A 25,086-nucleotide genomic window follows, 5' to 3' on the forward strand; every position below is an offset into this window, starting at 1 on the left:
ATCATGAGAACTCAGTATATAATTCACAGAAGTATCTTGGATATTTGTTCATAATCTGAATAGACAGACACTTTCAAACAGTTATTTGTGCATGAACTTTAAGAAACCATGTTTTGAAAATGAGTAAATGTTTAAGATCCATCCAGAAAAGAAAGTACAAACTGGCAGTCTTAAATGTGTGTGTGTGTGTGTGTGTGTGTGTGTATGTGTGTGTGTGTGTGTGTGTGTGTGTGGTGTGTCCCTGTACCCTGATTGAAGACTTTTTCAATTTGATGCTTGTTGCATACATTATATTCGTAATTTCAGGAAATATTAATGTTTATTTAAAGTATAATAAAAATAAAGATGTAATTATTTCCCACCCAAAATTATTTCTCCCTAAAATCTACAAATTCAAAATTATAAGAATCTATGATCTAAATTTTCATAAAAGTTTAAACTGGAGAATATCTGAGAACCATTCTCATGGATGTATACTGTGGACCAATAGCTAGATAGTTAGATAGCTAGGTAGATAGATAGCTAGGTAGATAGATAGATAGATGATAGATAGATAGATAGATAGATAGATAGATAGATAGATAGATAGATAGATAGATAGATAGATAGAGCTAGGAGAGATTTCATCTTGTTGAAGAAAATTAGACTGTAAAAATTAAAGTAACTTGCCTGAGGTTCAAAGAGTAAGTGAAATAACAGAATTTGAACTTTGTTCACTTCCTCCAAAACTTGAACTCTTTCCTAGTGTATTTAAACCTACATGGAACTATAAAACAATGGAGAAGGTATTCAGGGAAAAGGGTAAATGCTATGCTCAGTAAGTTCTCTGATATTGCAGAATTTTTGCAAGTTTCCATAGGCATTTGAAATTTGAGTTATAGACCAATATATCCAAGGCACAATAATTGATTCACAGGGCATATAAATATTAAACTAGGGGGACAAGATTTAAAGGGTTTATCAGTGTAACTTCTTCATCAACTACATTAACCTATAGGGTGGTGAGCCATTGTTTGGGAATGATAATTATATCTTTCTATGAAATATGTAGATAGACATATTCATCAACAAAATCATAGAAGCAATCTAGGTGTACATCTACTGTGATATAACTAGCATTATTTCAAAAAGAGCAAGAATATATCCAATGTCACTAATTGGGGGTGAAATTGTTGCCTCAACTTCTATTGGTCACTCATTTAAAAATGTTTGCTTCCTTTTTGCTGAACATATGCCTACAAAATCTGAATGAAACCGTAACCCTGAGGATCCCTTTTCTAGAAATGGTGTATGGCTGTATTCAGACAAAGACATATTAGAGTTTTAGGTTTTTCTCAGTAGCATGATTTAAGAAAAGAATTATTCTGAAATGGAATTTGTAGTATAAAAAAGAATTAGGAATCATTATTCAAGGGCAGCTAGGTAGAGCAGTGCAAAGAGCACCTACCCTTGAATCAGAAGGACCTGAGTTCAAATCCTACCTCAGACACTTAGGCAAATCCCTTAATCTCCCTCTGCCTGGCAAAAATAAACAAACAGACAGACAGACATATAGATAGATAGATAAGATTAAAAAAAAGAATCACTATTCTAGAGGAAAAAGAGAATCACCCACACTTCTTGAAGTTAGAGCAACAGCACATGAGACTAATTCATGAATTAGGGAGCAAAATCTGGGACTTTTACCCCTTCTTTTACCATGAGTTATTCAAAGTGAATAGGTCCTAGTTAGCCTAACTAGGAACCTCAATACTGTCTTCCTTCTGTTAGATCCTAAAAAAAAATCATCATAGACCTCTAAAACTTGAATCTATGTGAGCCAGAGAGAAAGAATTCAGAAGATGTCACCCAAGTTTCCACCTTGTCCTAGGTTGCTAAGTCACATTTTATGAAGCCTTTGATTTTTAAAAATTATCTTGCCAGGACTTCCAGCCAAGATAGCGGAGAAAAGACAAGCACAGTGCTAAAAATCTCCTGATCTTCCCTCATAAACAATTTGGGAAAAAACCCTCTTAACAGAAATCCAGTCTACAAAACTCAGAAATAAAAGCCAGGAGAAGAACATCTACCTCAGTATTTGTCTTCCGAGATCATGGGTGAGTCCAGGTGCAGAGGGCACTCTTTGCCGGGGGTACAGGACCGGATGAGTACCTGGGAGCCCAGATCAACCTGATTAGAAGCACGGCAGGAACTCGGGAGCATGAGAGCCTGAGAACCGGACTAACTTGATAAGCAGCTAGAGCCTGGTGGGCCATGGGGCATTGGAGGAACTAGGGAGCAGAGGAATTGGTTGTGGCACTGACTGGAGGGAGAGTTCTGGGTGCGGGAGAGCTACAGACATTGATCCCCAGGCTCCTCTGGTCTGGAGGAACTCAGAGTCCCTACCTTCATTTCAGCTGAAGCCTCTTCCCAGAACAAACACAACTATAGCCCATCTTCCACCTCAGGATAAGGCCTAGCAGCAGACCCATCTCAGTTGTAAATAGGGAGAATGATTACCTCACCCCAGGGAAAAGCCCACTTTTGAACAAAGAACAAACTTTTCAACAGCTTCAACCACTTCCACCTGGCCAAGGAAGAGGGCCTCAATCAAGGTTACAGACACTCCAGAGAAAGAAACCTACTGGCCAGATGGAGATACTACACTCAGTGAGTAAAGCCTCTAAGGATCCCAATACCAAACTTCTGTGATCCAGCCCCTCCCCAAAACAAGGTCTTAGGATAATGAAGAAAGGCCAGCCAAAAGGAGGGTCCATAGAAAAATTCTTGGAAGGAAGAAACACTAACTCAGAGAGACCTAGAATCTCTGAGGAGAATAAGACCTGCTCTTCGGCACAAAAAAGACTTTCTTGAAGAAATAAGGAAGGAGTTTAAAAATCAATTGGAAAATTTGGGAAGGAAAATTAACACCTTGCAACAAGAAAACAATTCTCGCAAAACCTCAATTGGTTAAATGGAAAACTCTTACAAAAATAGAATTTACCAATTGGAAAGGGAGTTGCAAAAAGTAAATGAAGAAAATTCTTCTCTAAAAAAAAGAATGGAGAATGTGGAAACTAATGACTTCATGAGACAGCAAGAGTCTGTTAATCAAAACCAAAAAATCAAAAAAATTGACCTCATCAACAAAACCACTGACCTCAAGAATAGATCAAGGAGGGACAACCTGAGAATTATAGGCCTTCCTGAAAACATTGAAGAGAAAAAAAAGCCTGTATTTAATATTACAGTTTTAGTGATGGAAAATTGCCCTGATATCATGGAACCAGAGGGCAAAATAGTTATTGAAAGAATGCATCAATTCGCTCTGGAAAGAGATCCTAAAATGACAAAACCAAGAACGTTGTGGCCAAATTCCAGGACTATCAGATAAGAGAGAAAATCCTGCAGGCTGCCAGAAAGAAACAATTTAAATACTGAGGAGTCACAGTAAGGATTACACAAGACCTGGCTGCATCAACATTAAGGGATCAAAGGACCTGGAATGAAATATTCTGAAGAGCAAGAGAACTTAGAATACAGCCAAGAATCCACTATCCAGCAAAACTGAGCCTTCTCTTCCAGGGGGAGAAAGATGGTCATTTAACAAAATGGGAGACTTTCAACAATTCCTGATGAAAATACCAGAGCTAAATAGAAAATTTAGACATCAAACAGGAGATTGAAGAGACACATGAAAATAAAACAAAAAGGTAAAGAGAAAAAACCCTTCTATCCAATAAGATAGTATGGGAAAAAAAATTCTCATAACTCCTCAGAATTGTAACTATCAGAGAGAATATACTTAGCCAGAAGTTATGGGCACTCATAAATTATCCATGAGAATGCTATCCAATGGGAAGAAACTGGCTATATCCCTATTTGGGAGAAAGACTCTAATAACTCTTGAGAACTGTAACTCTATTAGAGAGAATATAGTTAACCAGAAGTGATGGATATTCATGGCTTTCAGTGACTCAGATAGAATGATTTAAAAACACTACCTCCTTGAAAAGGGTGACAAGAAGGAGAAAGAAGAATGGAAGGGACTGAAAGGGATAAATATCATTACATAAAGAGGTACAAAAGACCTCTTGTAATAGAGGGGAAGAAAGGAGGAGATGAGAAACACCTGAATCTTCCTCTCATCAGACTTGGCTTAAAGTTAACTCACACACACACATCAATTAACTTAAGAAACATTTTACTTTTCAAATATTAAAAGGGGAAAAGGAGAGGGGGGACAGAGACAGGGAGGTGGAGAAAAGGGGAACTAACAGAAGTAAGGTAAGGAAAAAGGGAGAAAAGTGAAAGGGGAAAGAAAGGGGAGGGTTGGATATAGGAGGGCAAACACAATGAAGGATTCTGTATTCAGAAACAAAATACTGGGAAATATGGATCATGTGAAAGGGGGGAATAAAATAGGAGGGAAGATAGCATGGAAGGCACTAAAGAGTTAATGATTATAACCTTGAATGTGAATGGGATGAATTCTCCCATAAAATGTAAGCTGATAACAGAGTGGATTAAAAACCAGAATCCTAAAATATGCTGCTAAGGTAAAGGGTTGGAGCAAAATATATTTTGCCTCAGCTGAAATGAATAAGCAGGGGTAGCCATCCTTATCTCAGGCTGCAAAAATAGATAGCATTAGAAGAGATAAGGAAGGAAACTGATCCTCCTAAAAGGTACCATAGACAAGAAAGTGATTTCAATACTGAATATAAGCACCCAATGGAATAGCATCCAGATTCTTAGAGTAGAAGCTGAAAAAGCTACAGAAAGACATAATTAGCAAAACTCTACTAGTGGAAGACCTCAACTTCCCACTCTCAGATTAAGATAAACTGAATCATAAAATAAATACGAAGGAAGTTAAGGAGTTAAATAGATTGCTAGAAAGTCTAGATATGATAGACATATGGAGGAAATTGAATGGGGATAGAAAGGAATATATACCTTTTTTCTGCAGTACATGACACTTACACAAAAAATTGATTATGTGTTAGGGCATAAAAACCTATTAAACAATTGCAAAAAGGCAGAAACAATGAATACATCTTTCTCAGATCATAATGCAATAAAAATCATATTCAGTATTGGACCAGGGAAATATAGACCCAAAACTAATTGGAAAACAAATAACCTCATTTTAAAAAATGAGTAGATCAAACAACAAATTATAGGATGAATTAATTATTTCATCCTACATAAAGACTATAATGAAACAACATACCAAAACCTATGGGAATACTCAAAGCAGCTGGCAGGGGTTATATTATAACTTTAAATACTTATGTGAATAAATTAGAGAAAGAAGACATCAATGAACTAAATAAGCAACTAAAAAATTATAGAAAGAACAAATTAAAATGCCAAAATAGAAACTGTAAACTGTAAAAACTGTAAACTGTAAAAATTAAAGGAGAAATTAATAAAAGCAAAAGCAAAAAACTATTGAATTAATAAATAAAATCAAGAGTTGATTTTATGAAAAAACCCAAAAAAATTGATAAATCTCTGGTCAATTTGATTAAAAAAATAAAACAGAAAACCAAATTGCTATTATCATAAATAAAAAAGGTCAACTCACCACCAATGACGAGGAAATTAAAGTTATAATTTGGAATTATGTTGCCCAACTCTAGGCCAATAAAATTAATCTAAATGAAATGGCCAAATATTTACAACAATATAAATTGCCTTGGTTAAATGAAGAGGAGATTAAATACCTAAAGAGCCCTATCTTAGAAAAAGAAATTCAACAAGCCATCATTGAACTCCATAACAAAAATTCTCCATGGCCTGATGGAGTCACAAGTGAATTCTATCAAAAATTTAAGGAAGAATTGGTTCCAATTCTACATAAACTTTTTGGAAAAATAGGAAGATGCAACTCTGCCTAACTCTTTCTATGACATCAATATGGTGCTGATACCTAAACCGGGAAGAGTCAAAACAGAGAAAGAAAATTATAAACCTATCTCCCTGATAAATATAGATGCAAAAATCCTAAATAAAATCTTAGCAAAATGATTACAACAAATAATCACTAGGATAATACATTATGATCAAGTAGAATTTAACTCAGGAATGCAGGGTTGGTTCAATATTAGGAAACTGTTAGTATAATTAATTATGTCAATAACAAACTTATCAGAAATGATATGATTATATCAATAGATGCTGAAAAAGCTTTTGACAAAATACAGTACCCATTCCTACTAAAAACACTAGAGAGTGTGGGATTAAATGAATTGTTCCTTAGAATAATAAGCAGTATCAATCTGAAACCATCAACAAGTATTATATTTGATGGGGATAGGCTAGAGGCATTCCCAATAAGATCAGGGGTGAAACAACAATGCCCATTCTCAGCACTACTATTCCATATTGTATTAGAAATTTTAGCTTCAGCAGTAAGAGAAGAAAAAGAAATTGAAGGAATTGGAATTGAGAAGGAAGAGACAAAACTCTCACTCTTTGTGGATGACATGATAGTATACCTAGAGAATCCCAAAAAATCATCTAAAAAACTACTGAAACAGCTAGCAACTTTAGCAAACTCTCTGGATGTAAAATAAACCCTCATAAATCCTCAACTTTTCTATATATGACTAGCAATATACAGCAGGAGGAGCTAGAAAGAGAAATCCCATTCAAAGTAACTTCAGACAATGTAAAAATCCCTGGGTGTCTATTTGCCAGGGCAGACATAAACTTTTTGAAAACAATTACAAAACACTTCTCACACAAATAAAATTTGATTTAAATAACTGGGCAAACATCAACTGCTCATGGATAGGCCGAGCTAATATAATAAAAAATGATAATTCTACCAAAACTAGACTACTTGTTTAGTGCCCTGCTAATCAAAATTCCAAAAAAAAATTACTTTAATGTGTTAGAAAAAGCTATAAGTAAATTCATATGGAGAAATAAAAAGTCAAGAATTTCCAGGGATTCAATGAAAAAAAGTGCAAAAGAAAATGGTTTAACCCTACCAGATCTAAAATTACATTATAAAGCATCTGTCATCAAAACTGTCTGGTATTAGCTAAGAAACAGAGTGGAGGACCATTGGAATACACTAGGTGCAATGGCAGGAAATGATTATAGTAATCTGCTGTTTGATAAACCCAAAGAGTCCAGCTATTGGAATAAAAACTCTCTCTTTGATAAAAAAAAACTGTTGGGAAAATTGGAAGTTAGTATGGAAGAAACTTAGATTAGATCAACACCTCACACCCTATACCAAGATAAGATCAAAATGGATACAGGATTTAGACATAACAACAATATTATAAACAAACTGGAAGATAAAGGAATAGTTTATCTGTCAGATCTATGGAAAGGGAAGCAGTTTGTTACCAATGAAGAAATGGAGAATATAACTAAAAACAAACTAGATTATTTTAATTACATTAAATTAAAAAGCTTTTGCACAGACAAAACCACCAAGATCAAAAGAAATGTAGTAAATTGGGAAAGAATTTTTACAACTAGTATTTTTGACAATGGACTCATATACAGAGAACTGAGTTGAATTTTAAAAAAAACATGCCATTCCCCAATTGACAAATGGTCAAAGGATATGCAAAGGCAATTTACAGAAGGGAAAATCAAAGCGATCCATAGTCATATGAAAAACTGCTATAAATATTTCTTAGATAATTGCAAATTAAAGCATTTCTGAGATACCACCTCACACCTCTCAGACTACTCAATATGACTAGAAAGGACAATGATCAATGTTGGGAGGGATGTGGGAAATCAGGGGCACTAATACATTGTTGGTGGAGCTGTGAACTCATCCAACCGTTCTGAAGAGCAATATAGAATTATGCCCAAAGTCCGACAAAAATGTGCATGCCTTTTGATCCAATAATACCACTACTGGGTCTATAACCTGAAGAGATGATGAAAAAGGGTAAAAATATCACTTGTACAAGAATATTCATAGCAGGCCTATTTGTGTTGACAAAGAATTGGAAATCAAGTAAATGTCCTTCAGTTGGGGAATGACTTAACAAATTGTGATATATGCATGTCATAGAACACTATTGTTCTATTACAAACAAGGAGGGATTGGAATTCAGAGAAGCCTTGAAGTATTTGCATGAACTGATGCTGAGTGAGATGAAGAGAATCAGAAAAAAACATTATACACCCTAACAGCAACATGGGGGTTGATGATCAACCTGGATGGACTTGCTAATTACATTAGTGCAACAATCAGGGACAATTTGGGGCTATCTGCGATGGAGAATACCATCTGTAGCCAGAGAATGAATTGTGGAGTTTGAACAAAGACCAATGACTATTACCTTTAATTTAGGGGAAAAAAACCTGATATCTTATTATGTAATCTTGCTATCTCTTATACTTTATTTTTCTTCTTTAAGGATATGATTTCTCTCTCATCACATTCAATTTGAATCGATGTATACCATGGAAACAATATAAAGACTGGCAAATTGCCTTCTTTGAGGGGGTGGGGGGAAGGAAGTAAGATTAGGGGAAAAATTGTAAAACTCAAAATAAATAAAATCTTTAAAAAAGTTAAAAAAATTATCCTCCCAACAATATTACCTGACAAATAGTTATTTAATGTCTATTTTTTGAGAACATTGTGCTACCCACTGAGGTGGTTCAAATTCAGATTATATACAGAATTTACTCTCGTGATACTTACTCTGTTAAGTGGTATTTTTCCATTCATTTAAGTTACTGCAGCATAGAGAGTATAAGTAGTTTGAACCAAATGTCATATTCAAGATTAGAACATAGCTCTTTTAACTCCCAACCTAGTGCTGTGCCTTCTAGGTCTCTCTGAAGATAATATTTTTGTCTGACAAAATTGTGTACACAGAGTAAACTATGCTTAACTATAAGCTAAAATGGCCTGTTTTGAATGCTAAGCTTGGCATTATATTATGGAGTCTGAAAACCGTGATCTGAGTCATTTTTGTCCAAATCCCATCCTTTGCCATGGAACACTTAGACCATATTGCTTGAATCTGTTCTTCACAAGTAGGACTTACTTAGGTTTCTTTTGAAACAGTCAACCTGGGAAATGAAAAAGAGGCCAAAACAAAGAGCAGTCTTATTGCCAGAATTAAGGGAAAAGCCTGTCCTAGTGTAATAAAACAAGCTAGCAATTTTTTTACTTTAGGTTTATAAATATGTAACATGTACTAATTCATATATGTTTAATGATATATTTTAAAGTTTATGAATATAATATATATGCAAAAATACATATATATATACATATACATATACATATATATATATATATATATATATAGGCACAGGTAGACATATAAATAGAAAAAAGACACATAAGGGGCACCTAGGTGGCATAGCAGATAGAACACCAGCCCTGTAATCCAGAGGACCTCAGTTCAAATTTGGCCTCAGATACTTAATGATTGCCTAGCTGTGTGACCTTGGGCAAGTCACTTAATTGCATTGCCATAAATAAAATTTAAAAAAAGAGACACATGCACATATTCTTATGTATATGAGTATATATGCATGAATGTTTCTGTGATAAGTGTGCATATATATTTATACAGATATTAAAATTAGAATTAGCATAAGGAAGTCTGCATAGTGCAGTGAATTGAGAGAGAGGCTTAGCATCAGGATGACCTGGATTCAAAACATACTTTCAATTAAAACACACTAGCTGTCTAACTAAGAATAAGTCACTTAATGTCTTAGTAACCCTAGGAAATTGACTAAGACTACAACTTAAAGAGACATTACCAATTCATATCAATAAAGGAAGTAGATTCATTTTCAACATGAAAGTTAAATTCTACTCAACAAAAAGTATCTGCAGACAACTACATATCATCCCAAAAGAAAAGAAACTGAAAGAAAGAACTAATATTTTTTGGGACAGACATTGCTTGTGTAGGTAGGCAGGCTAAACTGAGCTCAGAAGGAGCATAATGAAGGAAAAGGCCAATTTACTAAGGTCTAAGGAAAAGGCTAAGGAGGAGTCGAATGAACATCATTTTAAAAATACATTTTTGCTGTATATGTGATGTCTCATGCTATTATTTAAAGTTTTGAGAGTGAATATGGAATTTATTTTTTTAATTTCCTATAAAAGATGTTTATATATCTTAAGATCCTCCAATTCCTCTTCATTGCATTCCTATTCACACCTGTTATCTAGCTTGCATCAATTGGAGGTATGTTTTGAATCCAGGTCTTCCTATTGCTAAGCCTCTCTCTAAATCCACTGCACTATGCTGATTTTCTTATACTGCTTAGCATTCCAATATTCCAATGTACATAATATATTCCAATATACACCATGTATCCCAATGTACATAAACATATACACAATATATATTCACTTATTGCATAAGCATATAAGAATATATGTGCAATCAGGGATAACAAACCACAGACAGACAGATAGATGAGAGAGAGACTAGGGGGAACCCTAGTTCATTGCTAGTTCTAGGAATATAGAAATAGAAATATGAAGTTTCTCCCCCTAAAAAAAGTTTTGGTTCGGGTGGCTAGGTGGTGCAGTGGATAGAGCACCAGCCCTGGACTCAGGAGTACCTGAGTTCAAATCTGGCCTCAGACACTTAATAATTACCTAGCTGTGAGGCCTTGGGCAAGCCACTTAACCCCATTGCCTTGCAAAAAAAAAAAAGTTTTGATTCTATTTGGTGATTTATCTACCTATTCCTGTCTGTCTGGTTAGCTATACCCATATAATACAAAAATACACATATTTATGTAGTTATAATTATTTATATATATATATATATATATATATATATATACATATTTGTAAATATGTGTAACATCTGGCAGGGAAAATAATTATAATGAAATTCAATGAAGAGCTTAATGTTACATGTCAGTATTTTTGAAAATTCCAGGAATTCTTATTATATTTTATATTTATATTATATATTATATTATATATATTATATTATATATTTATATTTTAACAGGTGGCTCTGGTTAAATCAATATGTCTACACTACTCTAAAAGTAGTGTTCAATTTTTGAAAGAAACAGGAGCTTTTGGAAATGGATAAATAAGCTCTTAGAGAACAGCATTGAAAGATAAAAGATGTAATTACATGTAGGAATAAATCTACAAATGAAACTCTGGGTTTTCAGACCATTATGTTCAATATCCTTATTCAAAAAATGTAAAAATTCGCCATATTTTGGGGACCCCACTTTCCTCTCCTAAACTCCAATTCCACAATTCCAGATCTCTAATTGGCAACTTCACTTTGTCACTATGTCCAAAATTTTAGCATCACTAGAGCTTTAAAGGATTTCAGAGTGAATGTATTTTACAGATATTGAAGCCAAATTCCACGGAGTTTAAGTGACTTGCCCATGGTGACACAGTTAATAAACACTGAAGGGAAATTTGAATGTAAATCCTCTGACTTCAGAACCAGTGTACTTTTCATGGCTCTTAACTTATCTTCCCCTCATCCCACCAAAAAGAAATGATTCCCCTCTGGAATTCCATGTTTTGTATACCAGTTTTGTATCTCATAGCTATTTAATAAATATTTAAAATCATAGAGAAACTAGACAGTAGTTTAGTCTCCACATATTACAGAGGAAGAAACTAAGGTACCTTTTTTTTAAACCAATTCTGAGGATTATGACAAGGGCTCACATCTATTTATTTTTATTAACTCTTGAAACTTGACATGGAAACCAAATAAAGGTTTTCATACACATTTTTATATAGAAGGAAACAATGTGATGTATGGAAGTAATAGACCTAAAATGAAGTACTCTACCACTTACTGAGGATTGCAACCTTGAGTATAACCTTCCTGGTCTTTCATTGCCTCAGAAGTAAAATAGTAATAATACATAATATTATTTTGCTTTCAAGAGCAAATGAAATCATACTTTAATATTTTAAAAAGCATTTTAACTATAACATATTAAATATGCCATTAGTATAGTGACCATTAGCAAATAAGACTATATTCTATGCACAGTAGGTGCTTAATAAATATTTGTTCCAGTTGTCTGCCTTTCCTCACCATTTATCGTGTCAATTCAGAGCAGATTCATTTTTTTCTCTTGTATTTGAAGGCTATAGTCAGGCATAGAGGTGTATCCTCTGAATCCCCACTACCAGGGAGGATGAGACTAGGTATTTGCTTGAGTTCCAGGTTCTGAGCTGCAGTAGTAATAAATTTTCTTGGGTCATAGAATTTAGTCTAGCACCAATATAGTGAACCCCAGTAGAACTGACACTTGATCACCTAAGGAAGGGCAAACTCATCCAAGTTGGTAAGAGAGATTTGAAATTGCTCAGCAGTGAAAAACAGCTCCATGAGTGGTTGAAAAACTTCTATCCTGAGGAAGATGGGAAGATCCAGTAAGAAAACAATGGGAAAAAAGGAAAAATTAGGGAAGAAAATAAAAGGGGAAGAGAGAAAGGGAGGAAAAAAAGAAGAAAGACAAGAAGGAAGGTAGAAACTTAGAGTATATAGTGCACATAAAAATTATTCCGTGATAATCAGGAGGAGGCAGAGGGAAAATGATGAATGTCTACATTTATTTATAATTTGTTCATTTATTATTCCTACTGCAGCTCAGAATCTGTATCTCAAGCACTCTAGTCCCATTCCTCCCTTGTAACAGGGATTCCACTGTAGCAGGCTTATGTCTAATGTCAAGGAGTTTGTATGGAATACCCTACCATTTTAGTGATACAAAATAAATTTATTAGCTCACATGTCTCATGGAGATATATCTCCACCCCACACTGAGATAGCAGAACTTGAGATTTAGCTATTATGTTATCTGAAAGATGAAGACATTTTGGAACTTTAAGCAAAGAGCTGGAGGGCTGATTAAGAAGTAGAAGGGGAGGATTGTGAATACTGATTAAAATTGTAGACTGCAGCAGTTGGTTTTGTCTTACTAGATGGAATATATAAAATAGGAAACATAACTATCTGAAGTGTTTGCACATCACAGATCATAGAAATTTGTACATATAGTATTATGTTTTGTCCCTTACTTCAAATGGCAGAATGGCATATGAGAGAAAGAGCTAAACTTAAACAAAGATCTCAGTTCAAGTTCTGCCTGAGTAAATTACTTCATTTCTTAGTAAAATTTTAGTTGTTCTAAGTGTTAACACTCTTTTACTTAAAGTTGCTAATACACATTGGCAGAGGGGATTTCCTCAACTGGAAGGATGTCAATAAATTCTTGGAGCTTATCCCTGTTCTTTCATGTTTAGGAACAGGGATTATGAAAAAACGGGGAGAAAATATTCCTAGTATTTTCTATAAATTTATGGGCAAACGGAAACAATGGAAACTCACATCTAAACCTTAATTACCCAGATCCTTGACTTGTTGGCATCTTAGCAGAAGGACACAGACTGTAGGCCTGAAACAGAGTCTGAGAACTGAAACTAAATTAAGAGAGTGATGGGCAGAAGTTAGAAACAATAGACAGACGGGCAGAATTTGAAAAAAGGAATTAAATAGCAGAAATGGAGGATCTCCAAAAGGAAGTCTTGAATTCCTGCATAAATAGGTAGGATCTTCAGTATTAAGTTCATTTAACAGATGAGAATACTTGAAGGGAAGAAAGGTGAAATGATTTTTTTCAAGATTTTACAAATAGCTATCTGTACAGTCATCAGTACAAACTAGTTCTCTGTCATTATAGGAATGGCAAATTGACTATCTATTAAAAGCACTACTATTATATTGCATTTGAATAAAAATATAATATATAATAATATATAATAACATATGTAATATATAATAATTATTATAACTCATAATATGAGTCAGGTATGATGCTAAATGTTTTATAAGTATTATCATATATTCCATAACATAGAGAAAATGCATAGGCCTGAGCATGTCACTTCTACAGTGGTCTATGAATCAACTGTCTACTAATGCATTTGTAAAAAATATGATGATGAATTCTGCATATTTTAATTTTTAAAGATGTGCTTAAAGAATAAAGAAGTTACTGAAATTGATGTCAAATGTATTTCTTCTTGAAAGCTACAGGAGGATTTAAAGAGTTTGATTCAATTCTGGATTTGAAGTTAGATGATTTGGATTCAAATCCTGACACATTTAACTCATTCTGTGACCATAGGCATATTACTTTATTTCTCAGTTGTGAATTAAACTCTGTATAATGATGGAGGCAAAACAATCATTAAGGCAGGCCAGCCAAACAGAAGGGAGATAAAGAAGCAAAGGTAGAATTTTATAGAGGGTCATATTTATACTTGTGCTATCCCTTTTTAATAGTTCCATCAATTTAAATAGTGGAAGGAACCTCAGGAGTTATCAAGCTCAATTGTACCATTTTGCAGATGAAAAATTAAGAACAAGAGAAGTTAAAATCTTATTTAAGATCATGCAGATTATGGAAGACACAGATAGGAGTTGAACCTTGCTACTTTCACTCCAAAATATAATCTCTTTTCCTACTGTGTCATTCTACTATAAGGCAGAAAACAGTAATGAAGTAAAGAGAACTGGATACTCATTACAGATATCTCTATGTGTACTTTTAGAACAAAAGATTGAAAGAAAAATAAAGTAGATAAAACTTTTCTGTTTTGTTTAGGATAAGGCATTTGTAATTAGCCTAGTTTTAAGTATATGGAATAGTAGAAAGTAACAAATTTGGAATCAGAAGAGATGGTTTCAGAAATTAATTACATTATTTATCATCCATGAGACCTTGGACAAATTACTTAAAAGCATCAGCTTTTTCATCTATGAAATGAGGACTATTTTTTAAAAATTTATTTAATTTTTGAATTTTACAGTTTTCCACCTAATCCTGCTTCCCTCCCCCTACCCCACACAGAAGGCAGTCTGATAATCTTGACATTATTTCCATGCTATGCATTGATCCAAATTGAATGTGCTAGAGAGAAATAATATCTTTAAGGGAAAAAATAAAGGATAAGAGATAGCAAAATTACATAAGATAATTTTTTAAAAAATTAGAGGTAATAGTCTTGGGTCTTTGTTCAAATTCCTCAATTATTTCTCTGGATACAGATGGCATTCTCCATCATAGATACCCCCAAAATTGTCCCTGGTTGTTGTACTGATGAAATGAGCAATTCCATCAAGGTTTATCATCAACCCCAAGTTGCTCATAAGGTGTAAAATGTTTTTCTGAATCTGTTCATCTCGCTCAGCATCAGTTAATGCAAATACTTCAAGGATTCTCTGTATTCCCATCCCTCCTGGTTTGCAATAGAACAATAGTGTTCCATCACATACATATACCACAATTTGTTCAGTCACTCCCCAATTGATGGACATTCACTCAATTTCCAATTCTTTGCCGCTACAAACAGGATTGCTATGAATATTTTTGTACAAGTGATGTTTTTACCCTTTTTCATGATCTGTTCAGGGTATAGACCCAGTGGTGGTATTATTGGATCAAAAGGTATGTACATTTTTATTGCTCTTTGGGCACAATTTCAAATTGCTCTCCAGAAAGATGATGAGTTCACAGATTTTCACATCCCTCCCAACATTGATCATTGTCCTTTCTGGTCATATTGGCCAGTCTGAGAGGTGTGAAGCAGTACCTCAGAGATGCTCTAATTTGCATTTCTCTAATCAGTGAAGATTTAGAGCAATAATTCATATGACTAGATCGCTTTGATTTGAAATGAGGATTATTTCTAAATTTCTTTTTTAACTTTAAATATTATGAACTATAAAGATTATTAATCAAGAAATTAAAGACTGTAATTGCTAATATTCAAATTCACAAGTATTTACTACAATTTTTAGTAGCAATTAATAAACTCAAACAGCAGTCCTTGACACCAACTGAAAAAAGCCTATCTCTAAATTTTACTTAAATAAGGGAGCTGTAAGCATAAGTTGCAAGTACATCAACAAATGCTTAGCTAATAGCAGTTGTGATAAAGTATTAATATATTGGTAAGTTAAGGCAAATACCTGCTATGACTACATATTATATTGTTTAACATTTTATTTTTAATTATTGAAGCTTACATTTTTCTCTATGCCTATTCTTATGAAATCTATTATTTTTTTCCTTATCACCTTATTCATGCATTCCCTCCTTCCCTTCTTTCGCAGTTGTTTGTCCTCCCTTTCAAATCTTGACCCTGTTGTGAAGCAACTCAATTTGACACAGTCTTTGATCATTGAACTCCTTGTCCCTTTGCTCTTATCATCCTTCAACCTTTTCCAAAAGCCAAACTGGATTATTCCAACCACTCACTCCCTCTACAACTAAATAATTATTGCTGAATATTGTTGGATATTCATGATAACTGATTCATAATAAATGATTCTTATGTAATATCATTTGAACCTTTACTTCCACTCACAAATCCTTATATATTTTTGTGACTGATTATTACAAATTCCTTTTCTTCTCTTGAGAAACATACACCTCTTATCTCCACCATCTCTATCATCAGAAGACTTTATCACAAATTATACTAGAAAACAATAAACAAAAAACAACAACCAAAAAAACTTAGGCCATCTGTTTGTAAGCTTGCTCTTCTTCCTAAATCCTCCATTGACATTTCATCAACAATACCCAATTCTATTCCTCTTTGATCTAGTCTGAGAAGAAGAGGATATGGCTCTTTTTTTTATAAATTCCAGGTTTTTAATTCCATATCACATCCATGTTGCCAAGGAGCTTGCCCCTTGAATTACTTCTCTCTCCCAAATTTTTAGACTTATTTTCCATAGACTTTTTTCCTACAATTTATAAAAATGTCAAAAATCATGCTTATGCCCCCAAAGTTCACCTAATCCTTTCGTCTGTTCAAGCACCCATTTTATAGCTCTCTTTTTTTTCAGAGCCAAGTTTCTTTTTTAAAAAAAAGCCTTAAATATTTTTTTCTCTATTTTCTCAACTCCCAATAATTTATCAGTCCCTGTTAATTTGAAAATCTTGAAGTCTTTCTCAATTCTTAATCTTTTTAAAAAATATTTTATTCTTCCAATTACATGTAAAATTTTAAACTTTCTCAAATTCTTGAGTGTCAAATTCTCTCCATCCTTCTTTCCTCTTCTCCTCTTTGTGAAGTCAAGCAATTAGATATTAGTTCTAGAAGTATTGTCATTGAAGATAGAATTCCATATTAGTCATGTTGCAAAAGAAAACACCCCCCCCAAGAAAAAGAAACCCAATTAGAATTAGGAAAGGGTTTTTTTTTAATAGAAATATACTTGGATTTGGATTCAGACTCTATCAGTTCTTTCTATGGAGGTAGATAGCATTTTTCATCATAAGTCATTTGGAATTATCATGGATCATTGTATAGCTGAGAATAGTTAAATCATCCATAATTGATCATGAAACAATATTGCTGTAAAGCAAAATCTAACAAAATAATATGAGGCTAGTTTATACAGTAAATAAAACACTAACCCTAGAATCAGAATACCAAGTTCAAATCTAGACTCAGACATCTAGTAGCTGTGTGATTCTGGAAGAGTCAATTAAACTGTGTTAACTTCAGTTTTCACATCTATAAACTGAGATGGAAAAGGCAATGGCAAAACATTCAATGTTTTTGCAAAGAAAATTGCAATTGGGGACACAAAGATTCAGATATGTCTCAAATTACTTAAGAACAACAACAAAATTAGAATACATTCAAAAGAATTTTGTCTCTATATTTATAACTAAAATTACAAGTTTTTTTTAAATTCGTTCTTTAAGTTTCTGTACAGAATAACAGCAGGACATAATTCTCTATTTTTACCTTCTATGTTCACACCTTTAAGAGTGAAGTGGTCTCCATGGAAAGAAAATTAGATCCAGAGAATTATAATGAAAAAAATTTATTCAATTAAATTTATTTTACATTGAATCTTGAAAATATACATTTATTTTGTAAATTAAATTAAAGGGCTCTATTTTCAAGGTCTTTTTGCATTTTCTTTCAGAGAGCTTGGTTTTCAAGTTAAGAAATGACCAAGGATATGAACAAGCAGCCATTAGAAGAAATCAAAATTATGCATAATTATATAACAATTGCTCAAAATCACCACTAATCAGAAAAATGCAAATCAAAACATTGCCAAGACACTATGTCACAACTACCTGATTGGCCAATATTGCAGAAAAGAAAAATGATAAATGCTATAGAAGATATGTGAAAACTGGGACAATGAACTAATATTTTTGCTTTGATTGTTTTTTTTAGGTTCTACGTGTACAATCATGTTAAGCATATTTCCATGTTAGTCTTGTTATGAAAGGAGAATCAGAACAAAATGGGAAAACAATGAAAAAGAAAAAAAGGGGGAAATAGTATGCTTGGATATTTATTCAAACTCCATACTTCTTCTCTGGATGTAGATAGCAATTTCTATCATGAGTCTTTTGGAATTATTTTCAATCATTGTATTGCTGAGAAGAGCTAAGTCTATCATACCTGATCTTTGGACAATGTTGCTGCTACTATGGACAATATTCTCCAGATTGTGTTCACTTCACTTTGTATCAGTTCATGTAAGTCTTTGCAGGATTTTTCTGAAATTCAACTATTCATCATTTCTTAATAGCATAATAGTATTTCATTACAGTCATATATCACAACTTGTTTAATCATTCCCCAATTGATAAACACTCTCTCAATTTCCATTTCTTTGCTACCACAAAAAGGAACTCCCTATAAATATATGTTTGCATGTAAGTCCTTTTTCCCTTTTTTGTGATCACGTTGAGATACAGGCCTCATAATGGTATTGCTGAATCAAAGGGTATGAACAGCTTTATAATCCTCTGTGCAGAAGTTCCAAATTGCTCTCCAGAATGATTGAAACATTTCACAACTTCAACAACAATGCATTAATTCTCCAATTATACCAAATCTTTCCCAACATTTTTCTCACTTTCATTCTCTGTCACATCAATGAATCCAATGTATGTGTGGTGGCACCCCAGTGCTATTTCAATTTCTTATGTCCTTTTCTGATAATGGGTTGCTTGGGAATGATAGGTATTTATAATAATTTGGCTCATATATATATACATATATATATATATATATATGAGAAATGAGGCTTTTATTAGAAATTATGGCTTTAAAACTCGTTTCTCAATTTTCTGTTTCCCTTCTTATCTTGGTTCCATTGATTTTTTTTGTGCAAAAACTTTTTACTGTGATGTAATAAAAATTATATCTATTACATTTGATATTGTTCTCTGTCTCTTGTTTGATCCTAAATTGTTTCTTTTTCAATTCATCAAGCAGGTAAATTATCCATTTCTGTCCTAATTTGCAGCAGGGACCTAATTCACTATTTTTACCTTCTGTGTCCATACCTTTAAGTGAAGCTGTCTCCATGGAGAGATAATGGTATCATCCTTTATTTCTAAATCGTGTAGCCATTTTGATTTTATCTTAGTATATAGTGTTATATGTGGGGTCTATACTTAGCTTTTGCCATATTATTTTCCAGTTTTCCCAGCAGTAATGTTTGATGATGCCAGGATAAGCATATGAATGGGATTTCAGTGGGGGGCGGGGGCTGTACTAAGTCACCAGTTTCACTTTCTCCTCCAGAGTCATCAGGGTCCAGTGGCCAGAGAGGGTTCAGAACAACAGGAGTTGGCCCTTGATGTGAGGCAATGAGGGTTATATGACTTGCTCACAATCCCAACAGTTTTAGTCATATAGTGAATTCTTATCCCAGAAGCTAGTCTTTGGCTTCATTGAACAGATTACCATACTATTTTACTTCTTTCTTGTATACCATACATATTCTACGAGCTTCACCACTCCATTTTGTAGCCAATATCAAATAGTATTAATGATTGCCTCTCTATAACATAGTTTTACATCTGATATGACTAAACCATCTTCTTTTACATTTTTATAATTGATTCCCAGGGCAGCTAGGTAGCACAGTGGATAGAATACTGCCCTGGAATCTAGAGGACCTGAGTTTAAATCCAGTCTCAGAAATTTAATAATTACCTAGCTGGGTGACCTTGGACAAGTCACTTAACCCATCTATTGCCTTGCCAAAAAAAATTGATTCCCATGATATTCTTGATCTTTCCTTCTTCAGATAAATTTTATTATTTTTTCTAATTCTACAAAATATTACTTGGTAGTTTGATAAGTATGAAACTGAATCAAATTAATTTTGATAGCATCATCATTTTTTATTATAGTAGCTCAGTCAACAATGAGCAATTGATTTTTTTACATTTGTTTAGATCTGACTTTGTGTGAAAAATATTTTGCAATTGTATTAATAGGATTTCTGGGTATATCTTGGTACATAGACTCCCAATTATTTTATATTGGCTGTAGGTATTTTAATAGGAATTTGTCTTTCTATCTCTTAACTGTTGGACATTTTTGGTAGTATATAGAAACTCTTATGATTCATGGGAGTTTATTTTATATCTTGCAGTTTTGTTGAAGATGTTTCAAGCAGTTTTCTAAATTTGATTCTCTAGGATTCTCTGGTTATTGCATCATATCATCTGCAAAGAGTGATAGTTTTATTTCCTTATTGCTTAGTCTAATTCTTTCATTTTATTTTTTCTTCTGTTATTGCCAAAGCTACCATTTCTAGTATAATATTGAATAATAGAGGTGATAACAGGCATCTTTGTTTCAACCCTGATCTGATTAGGAATGTCTTTAGTTTATTCCTACTATATACTTGTTGATGGTTATAGATAGATACTGCTTATTATTTTAAGGAAAGCTTCATTTATTTCTTCCTTGCTGGTATTTTTAATAGGAATGTGTGCTATATTTTGTTGAAAACATTTTCTGCTTTTATCTATAGAGATAATCACAGGATTTGTGTTTGTTTTGTTATTGATATGGTCAATTATACTTCTACTTTTTTCCAAATGTTTAATCAGACCTACATTCCCACTTGCTCATAGTGAATTATCCTAATGTTAAATTGCTATAACCTCTTTGCTAATATTCTATTTTAAATTTTTGCATCAATATTCTTTAGGAAAATTGATCAAAAATTTTCTTCCTCTTTTTTTGGTTTAGTTATCAGTACTGTATTTGTATAATAATAGGAATTTGGTGGGACTCTTTCTTCTCTCTTGTTCCAAATATTTCATAGAATAATGGAACTGTTTTTTTAAATGTTACATAGAATTTAGCTGTAAATTCATCTGACCCTAGAGTTATTTCCTTAAGGATTTCATTGCTATTTGTTGAAGATGTTTTTGTAAAATGGGATTATTAAAGTAATTTATTTCCTATTCTGCTAATTTAGGCAGATATTCATTTTACTTAGATTGTCATGTATGGCTTATAGTTAGACAAAACTGCTAATAATTCTTTAATATACTCTTCACTTTGTTCAATTTTAATACTGATAATTTTTTAAAATCAAATTAACCAAATATTTATGTATTTTATTTTTTCCCCATAAAATCAGTCCTTAGTTTTATTTACTAGTCCAATAATTTTATTACTTTCAATTTCATTAACCTCTCCTTTGAGTTTTAGAATTTCTAATTTGATGGGAGGGAGTTTAATATGTTCCTTTGCTAGCTTTTTTTTTTAGTTACATGACGAAATCATTGATATTTTCTTTCTTTCTTTGTTCATGTAAGCATTTAGAGATATAAAATTTCTCCTTTAATCAGTTTTGGCTGCATCCTATAAATTTTTTATTATTGCTATCTTTGATGAAATTATTATTTCTATGATTAGTTGTTTGATTCATTGATTCATTAGAATTGGAATATTTAGTTTTCAATTAATTATTATTCAATATTTCTATGTTCCTTTATTTATATTTTTTATTTGTAATTTTTATAATATACTTTTTAAATTTATGATTTTTAATTTTAAAAATATAAATTTATAATATAAATTAAAAGTTATACTTTATACAGAGAATTTTTATAATTTTATATATATAATATTATGATCAGAAAAGGATGCATTTAGTATTTCTGCCTTCTGCATTTGACTATGAGGTTTTTATGCCCATTCATGGTTAATTTGTGTGTAGGTATCATGTACCATTGAGATTAAATGTATATTCCTTTCTATCCCCATTCAGTTTTCTCCTGAGGTCTACCATACCTAATATTTTAAAAATTCTATTCAATTCCTTAAAATCTTTCTTGTTTGTTTTGTGTTCAGATGTATCAAGTTATGAGAGAACAAGGTCTCCCACTAGGATAGTTTTGTTATCTATTTCTTCTTATAACTCACTGAACTTTTCCTTTATGTTTTTTGATGCTCTACTACTTGGTGTATATATGTTTAGTATTGCTATTGACTCATTATCTATGGTATCTTTTAGTGAGACATTGTTTCCTTCCTAATTTCTTTTATTGTTTTTTTTTTTTTTTTTGCTTTTGCTTTGTCTGAGATCAAGATTGTTACCTGTTGGGGGTTTTTTATACTTCAACTGAAACAAAATATATTCTACTTCAGTCTTTTAAATTTACTCTGTGTGTATATGTCTGCTTCAAATGTGTTTCTTGTAAACAATGTATTGTAGGATGATGGTTTTTAATCCAATGTGCTATTTGCTTCCATTTTATGGGACAGTTCACATTCAAAGTTGATTACTAACTTTATATTTTCTTCCATCCCTTTTTCACTCTGTTTATACTTTTCTCTCTCCTTTCTGTCTGTTGTCCTTAGTATTTTATTTTGACCCCAATCCCATAAATCTGCCTACCCTTCTATTATTCCCCTCCCCTTAACTTTACTTTCCCATTTCAGACTCCTTTGATTTTCAGAATATCATATTCCAAGTCCTCCCATCCTTTAATATAGAAGCTGCTAAGACCTGTGTAATCCTAACTGTGTCTTCTTGATATTTTAATTGTTTCTTTATGGCTTCTTACACTATTTTCTCCTTGCCTTGATAATTATGAATTTTGTTCAAAAGAGAACTCATTGTCTTTTCCTCCAAAATTTCTATTTTGCTAATGCTGCTCTCTCTGTTGAATAGACAGCTATCTTTTTAGTCACTCAGGTCCTCAATTTTTGTATTCATCCTCTCCCTTATCTCTGTTGATTTTATAGTCATAATACATTTCACATCTTCCTCTTTCCATTTTAAAAATTTTATTTCTTTTATTTTTAATTTATGAAATAAAACAAGCATTTCTATAATATAGTAGAATTTTTAAAAATGATTGCACATGATGTTATGGAACACTACTCTTCTATATATTATGGAAAACTATTGTTCTATTAGAAACCAGGAAGGATGGAAATTCAGAGAAGCCTGGAAGGATTTGCATGAACTGATGCTGCACTTATATGAGCAGAACCAGAAGAGCATTGTACACCATAACAGCAACATGGGATTGATAATCAATCTTAATGGACTTGCTCATTCCGTCAGTGTAATAATCAGGCCCAATTCTGGGGTATCTGAGATGACTAATACCATCTGCATCCAGAGAAAGAATTATGGAGTTTGAATAAAGACCAAAAGCTATTACATTTAATTATAAAAAAAAGTTATCTTATTATGTAATCTTGGTTTCTCATACTTCATTTTTCTTCCTTAAGGATATGATTTCTCTCTCATCACATTCAACTTAAATCAATGTATAGCATGGAAACAATGTAAAGACTAACAGACTGACTTCTGTGGAGATGAAGGAGGGAAGGAAGATGGGGGGAAAATTGTAAAATTCAAAATAAATAAATAAATAAATAAATAAATAAAATATTAAAAAAGATTGCACATGAAACTGCAAAGTTATTTTGTGCAATTCACAACCTTTTAAAGATGTGATAAAGTTGTCTTGTAATTTCTTTTTATCCCCCTTTTTTCTTCCCTCCTTTGTTTTCTACCTTAAAGATGGCTACCATTAGACACAATTGTTTGTGTGCATGTGTGTGTGTAATCATTATATATATATATATATATATATATATATATGTCAAAATAACTCACTTACCTGAGCACTACCATAGTTTAGGCTCTCAGCACTCCTACTACATTATGGCAATAGTTTCCTGATTTGTCTTCCTGTCTCAATTCTCTTGTCTCAATAATCGACACTCCATGTAGCTGCAAAGTCAATATTTTCAAAGAACAAATTGAATCCTAAACAGAATAGTCTGCAGTTTGCCCTAGAGGGAGTTGAGTCTCTGAATATTCTTATGCAGGGAAATAATGTGGTCAGAATTTTTTTTTTTTATTTTAGGAATTCTGAATGATCACAGTTGGATTTCCTATAGTAAGTGACATGAATTCAAGGTAAACTTCCCTAGATTATTCTGTGGTGTCCCTACCTTGACACCATTGAGAACTAGTCTGAGATTTTAGCTATATGGAGTACATCTAATTCTCCATTCTGGAAAATAATGAAAGTCAGGAATACCAATAAAATTAAAGCACATAGGTAAAAATAGAGCAAACAGTTAACAATGATCATTCTCTATTCCTCCAATTAAGGGAAAAGAAGCTTACAGAAATTAATACTAACCTGGTGACAACCAAGTTGATCAGTGCCTCTTTAGTCCAAGTTTTAAATTTCTATATTGCCAATTCTCTTGGAGCCTCATTCAGATCAGGTTCTGAAACCCTGTGAAAGATGGTTCTACAGCTATAGAGACCTTCAGAACTCCTTTTTTTCTCACTAGTATTCAGAATTGGTAATGAATTAAATTCTTTTAGAAGGAAAGATACCACAAAAGAAAAGAAAATATAGAACTAATTATACTCATTAGAACAATTATGAAGTACTACTTCACACCTTTCAGAGTTGGTTAAGATGGCAACAAGGCAAAATGATTGATGTTGGAGAGGTTGAGGAAGTATTAGAATATTAATGCACTGCTGGAGTTGTGAACTAATCCATTCATTCTGGAAAGCAATATGGAACTATGAACAAAGAGCAATAAAACTGGCCCAATGCCAATATTAGGCCTATATCCAGAAGAAATCATAAAAAATGGGAAAAGTCCCACATACTCCAAAATATTCATAGTAGCTCTTTCTGTAATGGCAAAGAATTAGAAATTGAAGGAATTCCATTAATGGGGAATATGTTGTCTGAATATTATGGAGTATTATTTTTCTATAA

The sequence above is a fragment of the Macrotis lagotis genome, chromosome 4 (genome assembly GCF_037893015.1).
Source record: "Macrotis lagotis isolate mMagLag1 chromosome 4, bilby.v1.9.chrom.fasta, whole genome shotgun sequence".
Taxonomy (NCBI): domain Eukaryota; kingdom Metazoa; phylum Chordata; class Mammalia; order Peramelemorphia; family Peramelidae; genus Macrotis; species Macrotis lagotis.